The sequence below is a fragment of the Dendroctonus ponderosae genome, unplaced genomic scaffold (assembly GCF_020466585.1).
Source record: "Dendroctonus ponderosae isolate FM_Combo_2020 unplaced genomic scaffold, Dpon_F_20191213v2 Dpon_F_20191213_4, whole genome shotgun sequence".
NCBI lineage: Eukaryota > Metazoa > Arthropoda > Insecta > Coleoptera > Curculionidae > Dendroctonus > Dendroctonus ponderosae.
This window is the reverse complement of record NW_026018611.1, coordinates 11,944,189-11,963,200: the sequence shown is the minus strand read 5'-3', so window position 1 is coordinate 11,963,200 and position 19,012 is coordinate 11,944,189. Positions and strand designations below refer to the sequence as shown.

Here is a 19,012-nt window from a genome sequence, read left to right as displayed (position 1 = left end):
GAAACGATGTAGAAATCTAACGTGCCCGATTTTGAGTTTCACTCAGAAAAGTCGCTTGTTTATGTTCGAATGGTTTCAAATGTGGGTCTGTTTGAGGAATTATTTTCTGAGAATTTTTTTCTGCTTTGTTGAACAGGACTGCGACTGTTTGAACTGAAAAACTATTCATAACTGAGAAACTATGTATATAACGTGTCCGATATTGCGTTTGATGGATACAGGTCGGTTGATTATGTTCTTCAAGATTCAAGTTTCAGTCTATTTGAGAGATTTTCTCAGAATTGCTCAAATCTTGCCCTTTTCCTGCTGCTGATTAATGCCCGATTTCACAATTCATCTCGGAAACGATGTGGAAATATAACGTGCCCGTTCCTGATCTATATAGATAAAAGTAACTTGTTTTCGTCCTGAAAGTCTCAAGTTTGAGATATTTTCTGAAAATTTGTGAAATCGAACGCTTTTCTAAAATTTATAAGCGATTGTATTTCAAAATTCATAACTCGGAAATCGTCTGGAAAAGTGGCATACAGAATACCATGTTTTGAAGAGGAACGTTGCTTGTTTAAGTCTGATCAGTTGCAATAAGAATCCATTTGATGCACTTTCTAAGAAGCTTCAGAACCAGAGCCTTTTTTCAAAAGGCTTGTTCGTGCACAGTTCGTTAAGTTGAAAATGATAAATTAATTAAACCTGTCGGAAGCAAATAAATCTTTTGGCTGCAAAGTTGAATTTTATCAATCAGTTTCTATCAAGCAAACAGCGACTGCATTTCATTGGTCAAAAAGTCGCATAAAATTGTCAATTCGTCTTAGGTAATTTTTCCCCTAAACTTCTTTGTCTGATAGAATTTGTAATTTTTTTCGGTGTTGGCGCACCAACGCTGAACTTTGAAGTTGCATAATTTCGTTTCCCCATATCAACTGTGGAACAAATGGCGTAGTTGAGTTTGATGAAATTAAGCACCAGGAACCAAGCATCAAAAAAAAAAAAATTCCCCATAATTTCTTTTATGGCAGACTTTTGAATCAACTTTGTATCACTTTGTATTCCTCTCCCTCGATTAGAAAGACAAAGTTTACATAAAGATACAACATGTTTTCACCCGTTAATAAAAAAATGGCTTTTGCAGTTGAGTTTAAATACTTTTCTACCAAAATTTCTGACTTACTTTTTTGATTTTTATAAAATGTGTGATTTCGTTCATTGCAGGTTTGAAACCATCCAAACAGTTTGAGAAAACATCCTTTTTTTGTGACCATTTTCACTTTCGATTTATTCCACTACACATTCAATGAAGAATAGTCCAAACTTTGAAACAAGAGCAAGGTAACTTTGCGCTTTCTTAGTGTGCAAGTCAACGATTTTCGAAATTCGAGACTATAAAATCTATTTAAATGATGCGTCAAAGGTAGCGAATTGCTTTAATTTCAATCACAAAAATGTGTTTTTTCTAGCAGTAAATTTCTTGAAAAAATAACTCAAATTTGGAAACTCAACGGGTACAGCTCGTTCTTATTTCAGAGTAAAACTTCCTGAATTAAAAATTCCCTGAATTAAACTAAAATTCAAAGAAGCGATGATTTTTCCTTTCATTGCATGCTTCCTCGCTAAAAATTTATGTTTGAAATCAGATACACTCTTGAAAATGTTCGTGCTGTAACTCACTAATTTGACTGCAACTTGATTGAGCGCAATTTTAATTGAAGGAAACACTGATTGTGGAAGAAGTTAAGTAGAATCTGAAAAATGCTGACTTCTTCCACTCCGAACTAATGGAAAACATTTTCTTATTTTGTAAACAGAGCGCCCTGCCATTTTATTCAAATGTAACTGAAGTCAAAAAACCCGTCGGACGGTCAGTAACATAAAAACCAATGTTATGTTCTTTAAATTCCTCGTTTCACTTACTGATTATGAGGAAGGAAACTCAAAATTATTTTAGACGATATTCCATACTTTTGTACTGTGTGGATCTATTTGTTTAATATTGAAACGCAGCTGTGGGTTGATTTACAATAACAGCTACACTGTTCGATCATCTTATTGAGCTAAAATACGTTTGCTTTTATTACGAAAAATGAGTAGGTTTTACAAATTCCCCAATCAATGAAATGAGTCCAAAACATTGTGTGCAGTTGAAAAAAAAGTGTCGAAGACCAAAGGATTTCACTGTTTTACCTTTATAACTGCTTATATAATAATATTTAGTAAAATAATTGTTTTGGCTATCCAAGTATCTTCTCTCCTAGACAAGATCTCAAGTGTGTAAGCTCTTGCAATTGTTCCGCCGGCTCCAAATTTTCAACTTTGTTGTAAGATAAGCAAATTCTTGGCAAGTTACTGAGACATCTTTACATAATGCAGCATACTTGACTATCGAATGTTGGTAATTACCAAGTAAATCGGCAATATTACGTGGTCGAGTGCCCAATACGTTTATCTGCATACAGGCATGCAGCAAATGCAGCGGCTAACAACATCCATAACGGTACGTTATTTCGTTCCCGACTTCCATAAATTAAAATTACTTTCACTGAAATCGTGCACATCATTAAATGTGTTTTATTAATTCAAATTTTAGACGACATCAACGAGTTATCACATTTAGACGTAGACTCAATAGAGCCTCAATAACTTTATTGGGTTTTTAAATCTGTTATTTACATCCATCCACTTTTTCAATAATGAAGTAATGTGTGTAGTAGTGTTCTAAAAGTTAATATTATTATTTTAATTTTATAATAGTTAACTTTAGAAGTACATGTACGCTTATTTAATTCTCAAGTAAAATAAGCTTCTTGATGTGATATCCAACTGCAAAGTTGGATTACTTTTCGATAGGAATTTTTGAAGTGATCTAATTGCAATTTTCGGAAACGAATAGTTTTGGAAGCGAATTAAACAAAATACCAAATCGACACAATGATTGAAACATTTTAATGGGTGATAATCGAGACCAGTTGGAATTGATGTAAATATCGGCTTTTAATTTTAGGCCGTAGATGTCTGTGGATTAATTGAATTTAGTAACATTTTAACGTATTTATCTTAATAATTTCATGAATGTGTTCTCCAATCTCTTATTTACAATCAATGACAAATTAATAACTCAGCATAAGGACGAGTTGAAAATAGAGAAATAAAGTTCCGACTGTATATATTCAATTTCTTGAATCGGAATTAATGATATTCTAAAAAAGAACTGTTTATAATTAAAAAAACACACGCATTTAAGAACTATTTTAGGACGTTGACATTATTGAGAATTGTTCAAATTTAAGCTCTCCAGAAAATCTCTAAAGCGGGTTTTACTTCTAGATAAATACATTCATCGCTCAAATGGAAATTGTGAATCAAACGCTTTCTACTAATTTCTGTAATAAACCAATTTATTTTAACCATTTTGTACATATTTGTTCTTAATTTTTTTTTATTAAACTGCATTTAAGTAAGAATCATAAGAATATTTAGTTTTTAAGGCATTGGACTAATTTTTAACGATACCCTTTGCCCATTTTCTCAAAAGTCTAAATACTAACAGATCGTGTTCGTGCAAATTTGATTTCCTACATCAACACGCGTGTGTTGTTCTAAAATGTTTTGTATTTTATTTATATTTGTCTTATATTGGAAATGGATCTAATTTCAACTAGGCCAGGCCGTTCAATTCTTTACGTTTAACAAATTTATTTCTTCGAAATGAAAGCAAAAATTGTATTTCGTATCAGGTTTATGTAAACACTATTTCTAGATATAATCTCGTACATTGAAGAAAGAAGCTCATTATTGTTCAATGTGTTGTCAAAATGTTTGATAAAATGACACTTATCTTAAACCAAACGATGAACGATATTTAAAATTTTAAAATATCAGTTATCAACTGGAATAATACCATTTTTCAATAAAGCAAATTGGCAATTACACATTTTGGTACCTAGTACTGTTATGTGCAAGTAAGAATGATAAATTTAATTGCTGTTAGTTAATATCGTTATTATTACAAGATGAGAGAGGAGCAAAATTGATATTAAACAAAACAAAATGATGGAACAGAAGAAACTTGATAGTTGCGAATTGACCAATTATCTTGCTTAAATATACATAATACATTAGTTGAAATGAAATTTAACTACTGCAAATGGGTTAATATGTTTAAGTTGCGATTTTGAAGGATTTTCAGCGCATTTGTTGATGGAAAAATGCACATTATTCATATGTAATAAATCGCACTAGGACAGTAAACATGTAATAAAATGTGTGATTATATTATTTGAGTGGTAATATTTATTGACTTTATCGACGTAGTTGCAAAATTGTACTTTCGGATGCTACTTCTACAACCTGAAACACGTTGAAATCATACATTCAGTTGCTCGGTGCAGCCGTATCTAATGCAAGCGAATTTGCAAACAATAAGGAAGAGTTTTTGTCATTAACGAAGCCGTATTTGGCTTTTGTTTTTAGTTATGGAGATTAAAAATTGTTGCAGTTTTCCAATCAAATTGCATTGCTGCGCCATGCCGGCTAAGTAGTCGCTCGGAATGTTGAAATAACAGCAGAAATATCAGACTCGAAATCAAATTATGGAGATATGCATAGTGTGTCACAAGAGTTCGGAATTTACTTGCTATATTACTATACTTTGGATGCTACTGATCAATTAAACATTTTATATATAAATACGAGACCTGGAATAGTGACGTCTCAAGAAGACAAACCTTAAACTGAGCCAGTGACAATCTGAATACACAATATAAGACTTTATAAGACATCACTAAAACGTTATTTAAGTGTAAATAGTCTGTGTAGTAACAAATCCCATCGAAATGAAGATGATTAATCCGCGGTTCACCTTAACATTCAACTGCGATTGCCATAAAACGCCCACATACTGCAAAGCTTGCCACTTGATAAAGACGGAATCGCAAAATTGTCTTACTAATCGACGATTTAGATTCATACATAAACCTTAACCCATTAATAAAAGATTTATATAATAATATTACCTAAGACGCTGTGAGAGGTTTGAACACCATTCCCTCCTTACAAAACTTTAATATTGTTAGTTTTAACAGTGATCTCAAACAGCATTTAATGCGTTTATCCGCAATTGGTGTAAAAATATTTTTGTTATAAATAATAATGTTGAAAAGTCGATCGATTGTTTTATTAGAAATATTTTATGATACTTTGTAGTGGTAAATTCTTGAACTGTTTGGTAGAACTTTTTACTTGGTACTTGGAACCAATTCATTATTTTTTTTGAAACCATGCATATTTTCTGAATAAAATTGGTTAGATGGTCTTCATTTGGGCCAAATAATATCGCAGTATAATTTTGATCAATGTGCTTAAGAGACTCATTCTCATCCTATTTATTGTAAAATTGGCCTCTTCAGTTTCAATGAACGTCTACTAATTTTCAAGCAAATACCTTCGTTCTAATATTTTCGATTCTCTATTAAGTCTGTAAAGTATCTGCTGTGGAAACTGAAATACCCTCCTCCATATTACTGGCCACACATGTATCGTAGGCTGCTCAATATTATGATACACTAATATTTTTTATCCAGGTTTATTATAGGCATTATAGGCATTACATCTTTTAATCTCTTGGCGTTCGATTTAGGATATGCATGTGCAAGTTTTTAGATCCCAACTTACCCATGGTTTGTAATCTATATTTGACGAAGCTTTCAACTGACATCGAAACCATTAGATAGGGTTAGTGGGATCATACTTGATATCGATTAGTGTAATTGAGACTGTTAAATCGACTTAAACTATTCGTAATAAGAACTGCGACCTCGCATAAAATAAAAGTGCAAGATTTAAAGCCTGTGGAACAGTGCATTTGTGAAGGTCTTCTTTAAAGATCAGATTTCACTCGTTTACTGTACAGATTGAAAAGGGGGCACTAAGGAAATCTTAATTTTAAACACTTTTTGCAATTTTTTATTATTATTTACGTAATATTATTACACTTATAATGCTTAATATATAATTCAGTTCTTATAAAGGTATTCGAAATTTGAGTTTCACAATTTCACAAAAGTTCGTAAATACAACAGTATAATAAAAATAATACATTTTTCTTCTGTGTATCTTTGCAACTAGATTTTTTTCAAAAGTGTGAAACCTAAATTCTCTTCTAAAATAGCAGCTCTTAAGAAGCCACGCGTGGATTGAACATAATATATGTATCTTCAAATCAAGAGAAATATTAAGATGTTTGGTTTTGCTTGCCTGTTGCTTGCTTACTGATTTCAATAAGAGTAGGCGCATAACATATTATTATAACATTGAATTTTTCCATATTCTCATCACGTATTCGTCGCCTTTAAAATACGAAACAAAATCAGGCGATTCGCAAAATTGCGCAATTTTCTGCCAACCTACATGGAATACCAAAAAGGGGTAAAGCTATTGATTGCACTAAGTATCTGAACGTACAAAAAAGTAAACAGTATGAAGGGCATCGTGTTTTCGAGGAAAAAAGACGTAGGTTGAAAATTACTGTCTCCTCTGTTTTCATTAAAGATGTTCAGAAATGTTATTAATTGAATAAAGTGTTAATGTACATTATAAATGATATACTGGAAGATTCTAGCTGATAAAATACTTGATGCACATCTAACTGAAATTAATGCTAAGTTGATAGGAGAATGTGATCCTGGAACATGGGGAACTGAACGAAAATAAATTGGAGATGAGATTTGATTTAGTTTTCTTTCAGAATAACTGATATGCAAGTAAATTTCAATTACAAAATGTTTGCTTGGAAGCATCACAAAAATATTTATATTATCAGTTATAGTATTCTTCAGAAAAGCTTTTTTGCTATTGATCGTTACTCTTACTCAAATAGCCATTGCAGTATTGCAGAGTGTTAAAACATATAAAAAACACTCGAAATTTCTCAATTACATTCACCTACTGCTAAAGCTTCTCCAACGTTCGATTTCGTTTCAAACCTGAATTGATTGTAGACAGGAAATTATTTTCTCCGATTTTTTTCAAAAATAAATTCAATTGCGTTACACATATATTGTTAAACTCAAGTAGCAACATTTTACAAGCAGCATGACCTTGGTAGAAGCGTGGTATGTCTGTCGAGTCGTTTGTGATTACCATCTTACAAAATTGTTCGTGGGAGTCAATAAAATTGCTAGTTAATATCTTAAAAGTGAGTACATAATTCTCGATTTTGTAATATTTACCGTCGGCTTTTTCAATAGGCAATTTGTCCGGGTAGAATTAGACTATCTGTAGGAAATCTGCAATAAATCACAATCATTATTGTACCGTGTACCTGCACCGACACGTTCATAGACAATTCCTAATCTTTTGATGTTACATTATGTGGTTTTTCAATTTTCATCCCAAAATTTTTTGCTCGAACATTTTTGTTACATAAACTGCTAAACCGAAAAAGGTTCTAATTAATTCTGTTTAATTCAATTTTGTTGCTTTCAAAAATCCACATTTTTTAATGATTCTTGTGTTCTCTTTCTTGTCGTTTGACTATTTTTGGAACTTCGCCATACTTACTCCTTGGCAAACAAACAGTAAAAAATACATTATTTCTATCTGAATTATTTCTTATTTTGGAACATTTGCATATATGAACAACAGTTGAAGCTAGATTCGTTTTTTATCTATTAGTCTATTTATATTAAAGCTGGGTTTCTGCTTCACATGTTTACTTGCTGTTTTTCATTTTTGTCAACTTTTTGAGTTGCACATTTTTTGCTGTTCGAAGCTTTTTATGTTGAATTTGTAATTTCTCTTGCTTGTTGGTTTTTTAACAGTACTTGCTTGATTTCCTTCTTTTCGTCCTTTTACGTGTGCTCCTCCGTGTCACTGTTGCTTAATAAATTCCAATGTTCATCAATTTCAAACTTCATACATTGTGTTGCCTGGTTCATCTATGTGTTTGTCTGTTGTTGTCAATCTTAGTGCAGTTTCACCATTGCTGCTGCTTTGTAAGCAGGTGAAGACAATTTTTATTTGCTGGCTGTAGTTCGGTTTCGTTCGTCCTCCGATTTTCATCGACTTGTAGCAACATTCTTTATCCTTTGTACGTGTTTGTTCTACTGTGGTTTTATTTATATTTTTCTTTGACTGTCGCTGTTACTTAGCATACAATAAATAAACATTATCCCCCTGTTCTCTTTATGTTAATTTTCTCTGATGAATTCAGCGGCTTCAAGCTGCAAAACTTGCGTTTTCAATTGTGCTGTGTTTTTGTTTGCTCCCTTATTCATTGTATTTTTTGTACTCCTATTTACTACAACCAAGAATGTTTGCTTCGTTATTTTTACTGTTGGCATTGTTACTTGTGTTCTCCTTATTTGTTACCAAGTCGGATGTTATTGAGTTGTTTGATTCTCTCTTCTCTCCTTCCATTTGTGTGCTGTCTTTCGTATCTATTTGTCGCGCGCAATAAAAAACCATCTTTATCTGGCAGGTTGGTAAGTTGCCTCTTTTCCGTTCCTCTTATGTGCTCAATTCTAATAATCTTCAATAAATCCAATAATTTTTCACTGATTATTTCTGTGCTACAATCTAGTACCTATTGGCCTGCGAATTTATTACACATTTTGTCCTTTAGCAAACAAACCAAATCTACGTCGACAGTTTTAACCATAAATCGATATTGTAATTTTAACATTCACAGTTTCGGTGTTTAATCCAGATTTGCTCTTGCTTGTATTTTTTGCAATTTGCAATGTTTTGTAAAATGGTTTACCAATGTGGTTTATTAACTCGAAGAGAGTCGGTTTTTTATCTTCAAAATTACTTTTTATCAATCTGCATTTTATCTTGAGTCTTGTAAAATAGAATCAATCTGTATCAGCGGCATGAAGAACGGCACACAGATTGGACAAACGTGTAACAAACAAAATAGCTTTCAGTTAGCAAAATGCTTTTCTTTATTATACCTTATCTAATATTATTTATCAGTTAAGGACCTATAAATGAATAAAAATATAACTAGTAGCACTTCGTTGAAGTTTTTCATAAGCGTTTTAGATTTAAATATTTTTTCATTCAACTCAAATATCATTAAATCATGATCTCATTAAACTATTTCCGTCTATTTTTTCAGGACCTAAAATGAAATCTTTCCTCATTAGTTGTACCCATATAATGCAAATAATATTTACATAAAAAAATTGCCTGCTTTGCAAATACAGCCGTTGTTGATCCTAAGGATATTTGCATTAGCTATGGGTGGTGTTTGCATTTCGTTCTAACAATCCAAAATTTGAATTCCTTCTTGCGCTATAGCCTTGACATTATTGTTTACTGCAAATTAGTTGCAAGTTATGCATTGTAAACTATTGTTATCATTATTGAAATAGTCACTTCCTTTTCTTGGACAATGTGTCGTACCCACATTCCAGTTGCAGTGTACATTTATCTCGAAAAAACTTACATTAACTCGTTCAATAAAATCGACTATTGAACCCGTTCAGCCCATGCAAAATAATCAGAACGTATACCAGATTAACAAATTAGTCGTAACTTAGAAGAATTTCGCGTAGGATAGCTCGTTTTTGATTTTGTGTTGGCAACCTGTTGCCTTGTCTGTTTGCACAAGGACTGCAGATTGTTAAATTCTTTTATTTATATACAGAGTGTCGTAAGATCAACGTGATGGTTAAAAGCAGCCAATGGCTTTGACCGTTTAAAGGAAAAGTAAAAAACAGCCATCTTGACATGAATAACAGCGAAGACGAATTAGGAAGCTACATTCAACACTTAAGAAATCGGAATTTTATAATGGTGTAATTAACATAGGTATGTTTTCAACAAAAACGTAAGCATTTTACAGGCTTATCCGGTAACAAAAGAAGTAGCCATTGTGCGAAGAAAACAATGGTGATGTGGTCATAAACAAAAGCAACGATAGAAAATTATCAAGTTGCATGGCAATAGATTTCCCGTATGTTTGTGACAAAAGTAGGTATGTAAGATGCCTAGTTGCATAAAAATATTTCCTAATCATCAAGTGTGACATTTACTACTGAGCTAAAATCCATTTGAGCAGAAATAATTTCAAAAATATCCTGGATTACCACCTACTTTTTCTAGACTTTCAAGCCAATTGAACATTTCTGGTCAGAGTCGCAGTAGTTAAATTAAAAATAAAGTGGAAATATGCGGTGCTTGCAAAACCATGTACACTCTGTACAGCATTCTTAATACGTTTAGATTCGATTGTCCCGATTTACTACCCACGTGTGTCGTTTGCATAAAGACAGCACTAAAATCGCAACAATTTCGCATAAATAGCCCGATTAGTAGAAAGTAAAAAGTCGTTATGCTTTAATGTTTTCCTTTTGCGAATAATCTTGCCGAGCATCAACTTTTTCGGGGTTTGGCCATTTTCTTGTTCCCTAATGAATTAGGCGTACTTTTAAGATGTCGCAAATTGCTTGTTACTTATATTATATACGCCCACTGTTGGAAACTTTCCGAATTGCTGCGGCCTTCGCATTGTCCGCAAATTTAAAAAAATTGCAGATATGTAAATGCGAACATTGTGAAAAGGATGAAGTCATATATCTTCAGAAAATACGGTATTTGATTTAACTTTCAGAAATGCCCGAAGTTACAGTTACAATAAATAACAAAATATGCAAAATGTTCAAATTTTATAAAAAAATGCTTAAATTCACAACAAATAACACGATACTTTCAGAAAACCGCGTGTCACCCGGAGAATTGTTCAAGCAGCAAATAGCTTGAAGAATAATCAACATGAATTGGAAAGAATATTACGGTAGTTCATTTGCTATTATGACTAATGCCCATTGTTTAGTAGGTGTTGTTCACTTCTTTGTGTACATGATTTTTAATTCGGGACTAGAGGAAATAAAGTGTTTTTTTGGCATTGTCCCGTTATTCTACCACTTATTGTCAAAGGATTATTCATTTCCGTATTTTAATTTTCTACAATTAGCACATCACATTTGTACAAAAACTACGAATTATTCTTTTTCTTAAATTCTGTAATATATTCTAATAATTTCTATGAATAAAATAACAGTTATTTTTTGCTGGAACATCAAATAAAGCGAAATTGATTTCTACATAAAGAGTGCTCAAGTTTTCTAAAATGACTACGCAATAGAATAGTTTACCTAATGTCTAATATAACAATAACAGATGATTATGAGGATCTACCCGGTTTGGATAAATTATTTTCTAAAATAGCTATTTTGTATAAACAAGATTTTTCAAAATTGGCGTAATTTATTTTCAGGTGGGTAAATTGTTTAAAAAGGAATCTCAGTTAGTTCTCAAAAGTGCAGTTTCCACTCTGCTTTTAAGAAATATTTTAGAGCAGTTCAATGATCATAGGGAACATGAAAAAACCGGGCATTACAAACAGAGTTGCAAAACTTTTTTAGACTTAAAAAATTAGGATTCTATAATTTTTTCTGACATCTCGCAACTTCAGGAAACTTCCAGGCGTATACAAAAATACCAGTGCTGTAATGGTTGGTTTTTGATAAATTTTCTACTAAATTATAAATTATAAAATAGTGATTCAATTGAGAAAATCACAGGAGCCAAGCAAAGTTAAACTGGCATCAACTGAACTGCTGAAATTTTACAGCGCACAGTACTCATAAGCAACGATTAAGGCCAGTTTGAGTTTGATGATAGAAACCAGCACTAACACAGTCACAAAACCATTCAAAAGTTTTTTCAAGATTTTTCGTGATGTATTCGTATAACGTTTTGTTAGTATGAAAATTTTCATTAGACATTTTTCATTAACAAAAAAGAATGATAAAACTAATGTTGGGAGGCGCGGTTTTAAGTAAAACTGAGCATCTCTGTGATAAATTATTCACATATCATAAAACTCAAAACAAGCATTTATAACATTGTTATAGGAACCCAAATTTTGAAACATTTGACTGTTCTCAACTGGTTGGCGTGAAAAGTTTGCAGTTGCATCAGCAAAATGAAAAACTCCTTGCAATATCATTGACGTGTTACGTTCGTTGATTCCTTCATAATTCGATGTAACGAGGAAAATATTTTTTGAGGTGCATATAAAATGAGATAGTAGTGATAATTAACTTGAGCAGCAAAAAAATGAAAAATCACTTTTTATGAGCATATACATATATTTAATCCAAATAAATTATTCGACTGGTAAATCAAATCCAACATCGCGTTTCTAAAAACTTTCAGGTTTCACATATATCTCTGCTTAAATTTTGTGTCAATTATTCCATATTCAAATATTTAAGATTCCTTTGTTTCTGTCCCACATACTTAATTCGTTTCTAGGAAGCAAATGTATTATTATAAATGTTGTAAAAGGAGCAGTCGTTTAATCTTTCATGTGTTATTCTGCTGATCAAAGCTTAACAATTGTATCTACGAGAAATGCACCTTGTTTCTGTATACGCCTCTTTGCTTTATTCACATTAAATGATTTGTTTTCGGTTTGCTTTCAGCTATTTTAAGCGATTAACAAAACTCATTGCATTGTCTATTTTTGACTTGATCTTTAATGGTTTTTTTATTTAACTTTGGAGTTTTCTACTTCGTCAACGGAAGTAAAATTAGCAGAAAAAGCAAATTTTAAGCTTACATTTTATAACCGAGTTTGTTTCTGACCTGTTTGTTTTATGAACATGCTTTTTTATGAACATATTAATTATTTACCTCTACTTTATATGACTAGTTGATAAGGAGTCCAACAAAACACGAGCACAACTTTTGCTTCAATGAAAGTAAAACCAATGGGAAAATTGATTTGCAAAATTCAATTTTTTATAATAATTTTTTCTAGTAGCACAATAATATTGAGTAAACATTACCTAATTGGATACAATAATCAAAGAAAACACTTTTAACATTGTGAACCAGACTGGAATAAATGGCTTATTATTATGCTATAAAATCTATGCAGTAAACATGTGCGTTTCCACACCTTTGTTGCTACACGTATTTTCAGATATTTTTTGTTACTGCAGGACTATTTTACATTTGTATGAAATATTTTGCTATTTAGCTAAATAGCTTAATGTTTATGCATTCTATGCAAATTTGCTTCTGGTTAGGCTAATTTCGCTTGAAATACCAAACACCACAATGATGCACCTGATACCTGAAAACAAAGTGAATGTCTAAATAACGCCGTTCTCTTTACTTAAAGCTTAAGGTAGGCAAATAAACATAATAAGACTAATGTAAACAAGAAGATTAAGATAAAATTGCCAAGTTGCATTTACATGGCACAGCTTTTTAATGTCCTCGAAGGCGACACTTTAATTCTCCGTTTACTACGATGAATAATAATTAAGACACTTCATTCTTAATGGACTTTGCTTTATCTCAATTTGCTTAGAACTAATCCCACGTAATTGCCTTTTAGTTAGATTTTGAAACTATGTAGAATTTGCAAGTGTCTACTTTGCTCAGTGTAATAAGTAAGTATTTTCAAACTACTACTAGGGAATATGACGCTTTTATTTCCAACAAATCCCAACATCGCAAAGTAAGTTTGATGATTGACGAATATGAAATTTCATAAAATAGATTGAACTACAAAATAACTATATTTAATAAAGTTGAGGAAAGAGAGTGGAATAAACTGAATTTATTTTCTCCAGTTCCCAGCTGATCAATAATAGCTTTTCCTTCAGTGGTTCTAATGAAACGTAGCTGTAGTCTATTATATTATCGTAAAAATTGCTTCATTGTTGGCAACGTACGGTGTTTGCTATATAATAAAACCAAACTGATCGTTTTTGGGCAAACTTTAATTGTGCATTTTTAACAAACACATTTTCCTCGCAAAATCATAATGCATTTTTAAGGGTTAATTAAATTCTATGCGTTACTGGCACCGTTGAAATGGCGCAGACCATCTTAGTAATCAATATTTGCCAGACATAGAATTAGGAAATAAAAATACAGTCTTGGGGAGTTTACTCACCTAAAATGTGTAATATTGATCTTCGACTATTACACTTGAAATCTTATTTCTTCCCCTAACTTTTTGACCAGTTTGCAAAAGTTCTAAATTCATAATATCCAAGAATCATTTGAGAAAAATCCAGAATTTAAAATTGCTTGAGCTTCAGCTTTTAATTGAGTTTCCAAGCAGTGATGCATGATTATTCCTTACAAGACTCACGACTCAAGACTTACTTGGATTTCATATTGAAATTGAATGTTAAAGGAAAGTGAATATGGCGGTGAAAATGCAGTGTTTCTTTACTTTCAATGGAGTGGGATTGGAGTTTTTCAATGGTTTTCTATGCCTAGTTCTGGTGCTTGGCCTTATTCATCTCTATACCAATACCTTCAGTATGATTTTGAATCTGCACAAGGATATTAGACTTTATGCATATTCAACATTGTTATTCAATTAAAGTTTTAAGCTTATTTTTTTGCAATCCTTTTCTTGTACGGTTTGGTTATACTAACACTTTACCAACTGACGATTGAACTACATACATAACTTCAACTTTACGCTTTAAACCATTTAAACCATACGCCATCTTCAGCAGCTAATACATAATTTTGAAAAATTGAAAGTAAGTAAGTTTCAGCAGCTCCTTGAAACAAAATCCGTCAATTTTCAAAGCCTATATAACAATTAAAATTCAAGAAAAAAGGAGAGATATAACGCATGAAGGGCTATTTTTTAATGCAAAAGTGACTAAATTCGCCATTTGTTTAATACTTATTAGTAAAATCAGTACGATTTTCGAACTGATTTTTAGATGACATGCAAATACATTTCAGTTTTCTGACGGTCGAGGTCATTGTTAAAAAATATCCCACGAATGGTTCCCATTCAATTAAAATGTGAAAGAACAACTTTCATTAATTCAATTTTCGTCACTTCCTGCATAATACTGTTAATTCTATAATCTGGAGCATTTTTCCCATTTTATTAATGCTCAACGCTAATCGGTACTCTCGGAGCACCGTGGTACCACCCGAGTCGTGAGAGATTTATTTTCAGTTCAAAGCGAGTGTAATTTGCGAAATTACCGAAATTTTCTCACGATGTTTTTTATTTTAAATCGAATGCCAATATTTATTTATATCTTTTGTACAACAAATAAACTCTTATATCCAATTCTGATAAGGCGCGCTTAACAAATGATGAAGAATGTTTACAGAAAGTACAGTAAAACGTCAATAGAATTTTCTTTTCAATTTTTTTCAATTGAAATTTGGGATTAAATGTCATATTCTAAGTAAATTTGGACTAATATGCGTCGGCTGTTATTAAAGTAATGGTTTAGGCGTTCAGTTTATTCACAACTGCATTTGCATCTAGCTTGATCAATAGCACTTTTGTTTTTTCCAAAATTTCGCTGCTTCTTAGCTTGTTAGTCGTAAGTCTAATCGAAAGGGGAAATACTTTTTCTATCAAAATTAATTACTATAAAACGGTTTGATTTGACTAGGTTTATTTCGTATTCTTTGCCAATTCGCTACTGTGTTCTTGCATATATTTTGCTTTAATGTGTTTTGTTGGCGGATCCATTGTCGTGGCAACGCAATTTCGTGTTACTATTCTTTTGAGATATATTTGATTAAGCCTAACTAGCACCGGAAAAAGTGGGTAGTCCAATGCGTTATTTTCAGCTTATACCTTGCCATTTATTTTCAAATTGCTTTCTAAGTTAATTGATGTATAGTTGTGATATAACGTGATTGTTCGTTTTAACAGCTATTTGGATGGATCATTGAAACAACAGTAATATTTACTGCGGACTAACTTTGATAACGACAAGTTTTCAATGCGAAATGAAAAGGTACAATTCGGAAAGAACTAAATTTCCTCAAGAAGACTATAAAACAATAATAAAAATGCTACTACATCAAATAAAAAATTTTCCACTTCAAATAAGTATGCTTTTCTATTCCAAAGCCCGGTTTTTTCCAGTCTCATTAGCAAAAAGAAAAAAATGACATGTTTATTGTAGGCGACTCTTATCTACTATACAAAACTACATTATATGAATAAAAAAATAATAAAAATTTAATTTTCAGTTTATTGTTTGTTAGAAATGTAGAACCATTATTTAGGTAATCCTGTTGTGAAATTTATTGTCTTTTAATAGAGCCGGAATTCTCAAAAACATTAAAAAAAACCTCTCGCTTATTTGACATGAGAACATCTGTTCTCAATTCGTTGTGTAGTTCTCATAATAATGAAAACAAAATACAATACAATAATTTAATTTCAAAAATATTTTAAAAACAATATTTTAGTGCATGCTGTTTGAAAAATAATTCCTTTTTTTAGATGGCTAGTGTTGGTCCTTCGAGTAGGATAATCCGATGTATTATAAATTATTATTATTATTAACTTCCCTGCTAGCTAGCAAGTTTTTGTTTTGAAAATCTCGTATAAAAGTGGCTCCAGAATTTTTTTTTAACGCGGTGTATAAGATATCGAACTATCTCAAGACAAAAATCTTGTTATTTTTACTTGTCAACTGCAAATTGAGTGCTGTGTTTTTGAGTAAAAATCATTTTTTAGAATAAACTATTTTTCATAGTTTATATTATTGTCACCTTATTTTATACAGCATTTACCAACAAACTTGACTATATCTTAAAACATAGGATTTTAATGAAAGCTCGGTTTAAACACAATGTACTTGTCCAGCCATAAATTATTTGCAAATTGTTGAACAAATGCTTCCGACAAAATTGATATTTTCAAATTTACTCAGTCACCTTCACTAGGTGGATGCACAATTTTCTAATGTAAATATAATGATTTATCGTGGAAATCGTTTGAGTCAATCAAGGAAAATATAGTTTGTTGGCTTACTTATAAACTGAGTTGACAAATACTTTACTCCTATACTTTGTGGCTTGATTTAGAAGTATGGCCAGCAGGTTTTTTTAATCTAAAATTTCTACCCTAAGTGAGACTCATACACTGAATGTTTATGATATATTTGGTCATATTTAATCATGAACCACCCAATTTATCGGAAATGATTCAACCGATATATTATTCCTAATGATATGATCCAACACAAGATATATTATTCCTAATGAAGACGATTTCGATATACATGGAAATCCTATTGAACCGACCTGTTTATGCGATGGAAGATTATCAAAACACATAAGCGCAGATCAGTTCTTTCATTGAGCATAAGAACTAAACCAAAACGAAAACAGACATTCTCAAGAAGAACATTGAAAGAAGGTAAATATTTTTGCAAACCATAAAGGTATTAATTTCTATGACAACTTGGAGCAACATAAATATATGGCAAAGAGGAAGCATAACTATTTCAGATTTCTTTCTTCATATATCATTGTTCCTTTGGTTATAATAAAAATAAATATTTAAGCTTTCAAACTGAAATGTTTGACTTCAAAATTTTTCTATTTCTCTTAGAAGCTAAGCTATAACGAACTTGGTTCAAGTTGCAAAACAAATTGAGAAATCCACAGAATATCATGTTTTGTCTCAACTTCTTTTCAGCTGTGCATTTCCACATAGCCTAGAGTACGAGATGATTATAAAATGTCAGCAAAAAATGATAATCGTGTACTGGGCTTATTGATTGCTTCATTGTAAGTTCAAAACAGAAAAGTAACCAGTAATCATATTAACGAATATAATGTATTTGTCGGTTTTGCAACTAGCACCATAGAGCACTATGTCACAGAAAATACCAATTCCCATGAAGAATTATAATATTTAAAAGCATGTAGACACGAATGTGTTCTGGCATTTAGTTTGCGCTATTACGGTATTTTCCAATTGAAAATTGACTTCGTTTGGATCTAGATCTACGCAATACGAAGACGTGCTTTTACAGCTGACAATAGTGTTGACTGTTAATTACTGCAGGTCAATAATTCGTACAAATAACCATGGTGTAATTGATCATTCACATTATCTGTAAGCCCAAATTGAATTGAAAGATACACGAGTTTTTCGTTCTACTGAGTATCATTTAAATCCTTATTTAGAGTTTGAAGTCCACTTTGAACAATGTGTTGAAAATCTGTCTTTCAACGTTTTGTGAGATAATATAAGTAAACAGTTACTACGTCGCATGGCATTAATTCAAAGTAGAATTAACATTATCTGAAACGGTGATATTCTTCATTTGTGTTATGTAATTTTCACTTCGATAGGATTACTTTTAATATTTATATTATAAAATAGTACAACAGTCGAAATATTTGGTTTCAGCTGCCGAATTCATTTATCGGAAGTCTCATGCTAAAAAAGTTTTCAATTTCTTTATATCATCCAACAATATTTTATTGCTGTTATAATTAACTAATTAATAAGAAATTACGAGTTCAAAATCTTTATTGATCGAAACGTAAAATTCAGACTGACCTAGTAACAAATAAAGTAAGTTAGATAGTCATTCGCAAAAAAAAACAAACAGAAACATAAGCAGCAATACTAAACATACTTTATACGATCACGGTTTTTCGAAATCTTTCAAAATTGGAAATTCAAAGAAAACTAAATTAAATAGATATACAGAGTTATTCACGCTATACGGCACGGAAGTTTGCGGCTAGACCGAAGTTTCAATTTTAAAAAGTATTATTTTATGAATTGTCCGACGCCTCCCGAGCGCACATTTTAAAAATATTTTTGTAATGTACAGGGTGTCCCAAAGGCTCTAAAGGTATCAAAGTTTTGCAAGGTATCAAGGCGTTTTTTTAAATGGAATGTCCTGTATGTTATTGCATTTTTGGATTCGCTGAACAAAATAAGTGTCTGTTTTAATAAGGTTTATAATACCTAAATCTTAAGGTTTTTTGAATTATACGAATTATATCAAAATCTAATCTAATTTTCACGTGTCAAATACTTTAGAAGGATTTAAGTTATGTAAGCGTAATTTATAGTGAAGAGTAACAAGATATAATATTTTATATCCCAATGATAATAAACTTACCATGTTATACAGGGTGTCCGCAAATTTAAACTAATCAAATAAGAACTTTAAGT

At 31.5% G+C, this 19,012-nt stretch overlaps 1 protein-coding gene and 1 long non-coding RNA gene across 5 annotated transcripts in view; one reads left to right on the top strand and one right to left on the bottom strand.

Moving 5' to 3' along the window:
• The window catches only part of LOC109537780 (GAS2-like protein pickled eggs), a 136,215-nt gene that overhangs the window by 27,822 nt on the left and 89,381 nt on the right, over nt 1–19,012 (bottom strand). The window lies entirely within an intron of this gene.
• The window catches only part of LOC125504257, a 40,036-nt gene continuing 28,113 nt past the window's right edge, over nt 7,090–19,012 (top strand). The window contains exons 1-2 of the long non-coding RNA XR_007281378.1: nt 7,090–7,186; nt 9,644–9,807. This is a non-coding gene — a long non-coding RNA (uncharacterized LOC125504257). The remainder of the gene's footprint in view (nt 7,187–9,643; nt 9,808–19,012) is intronic.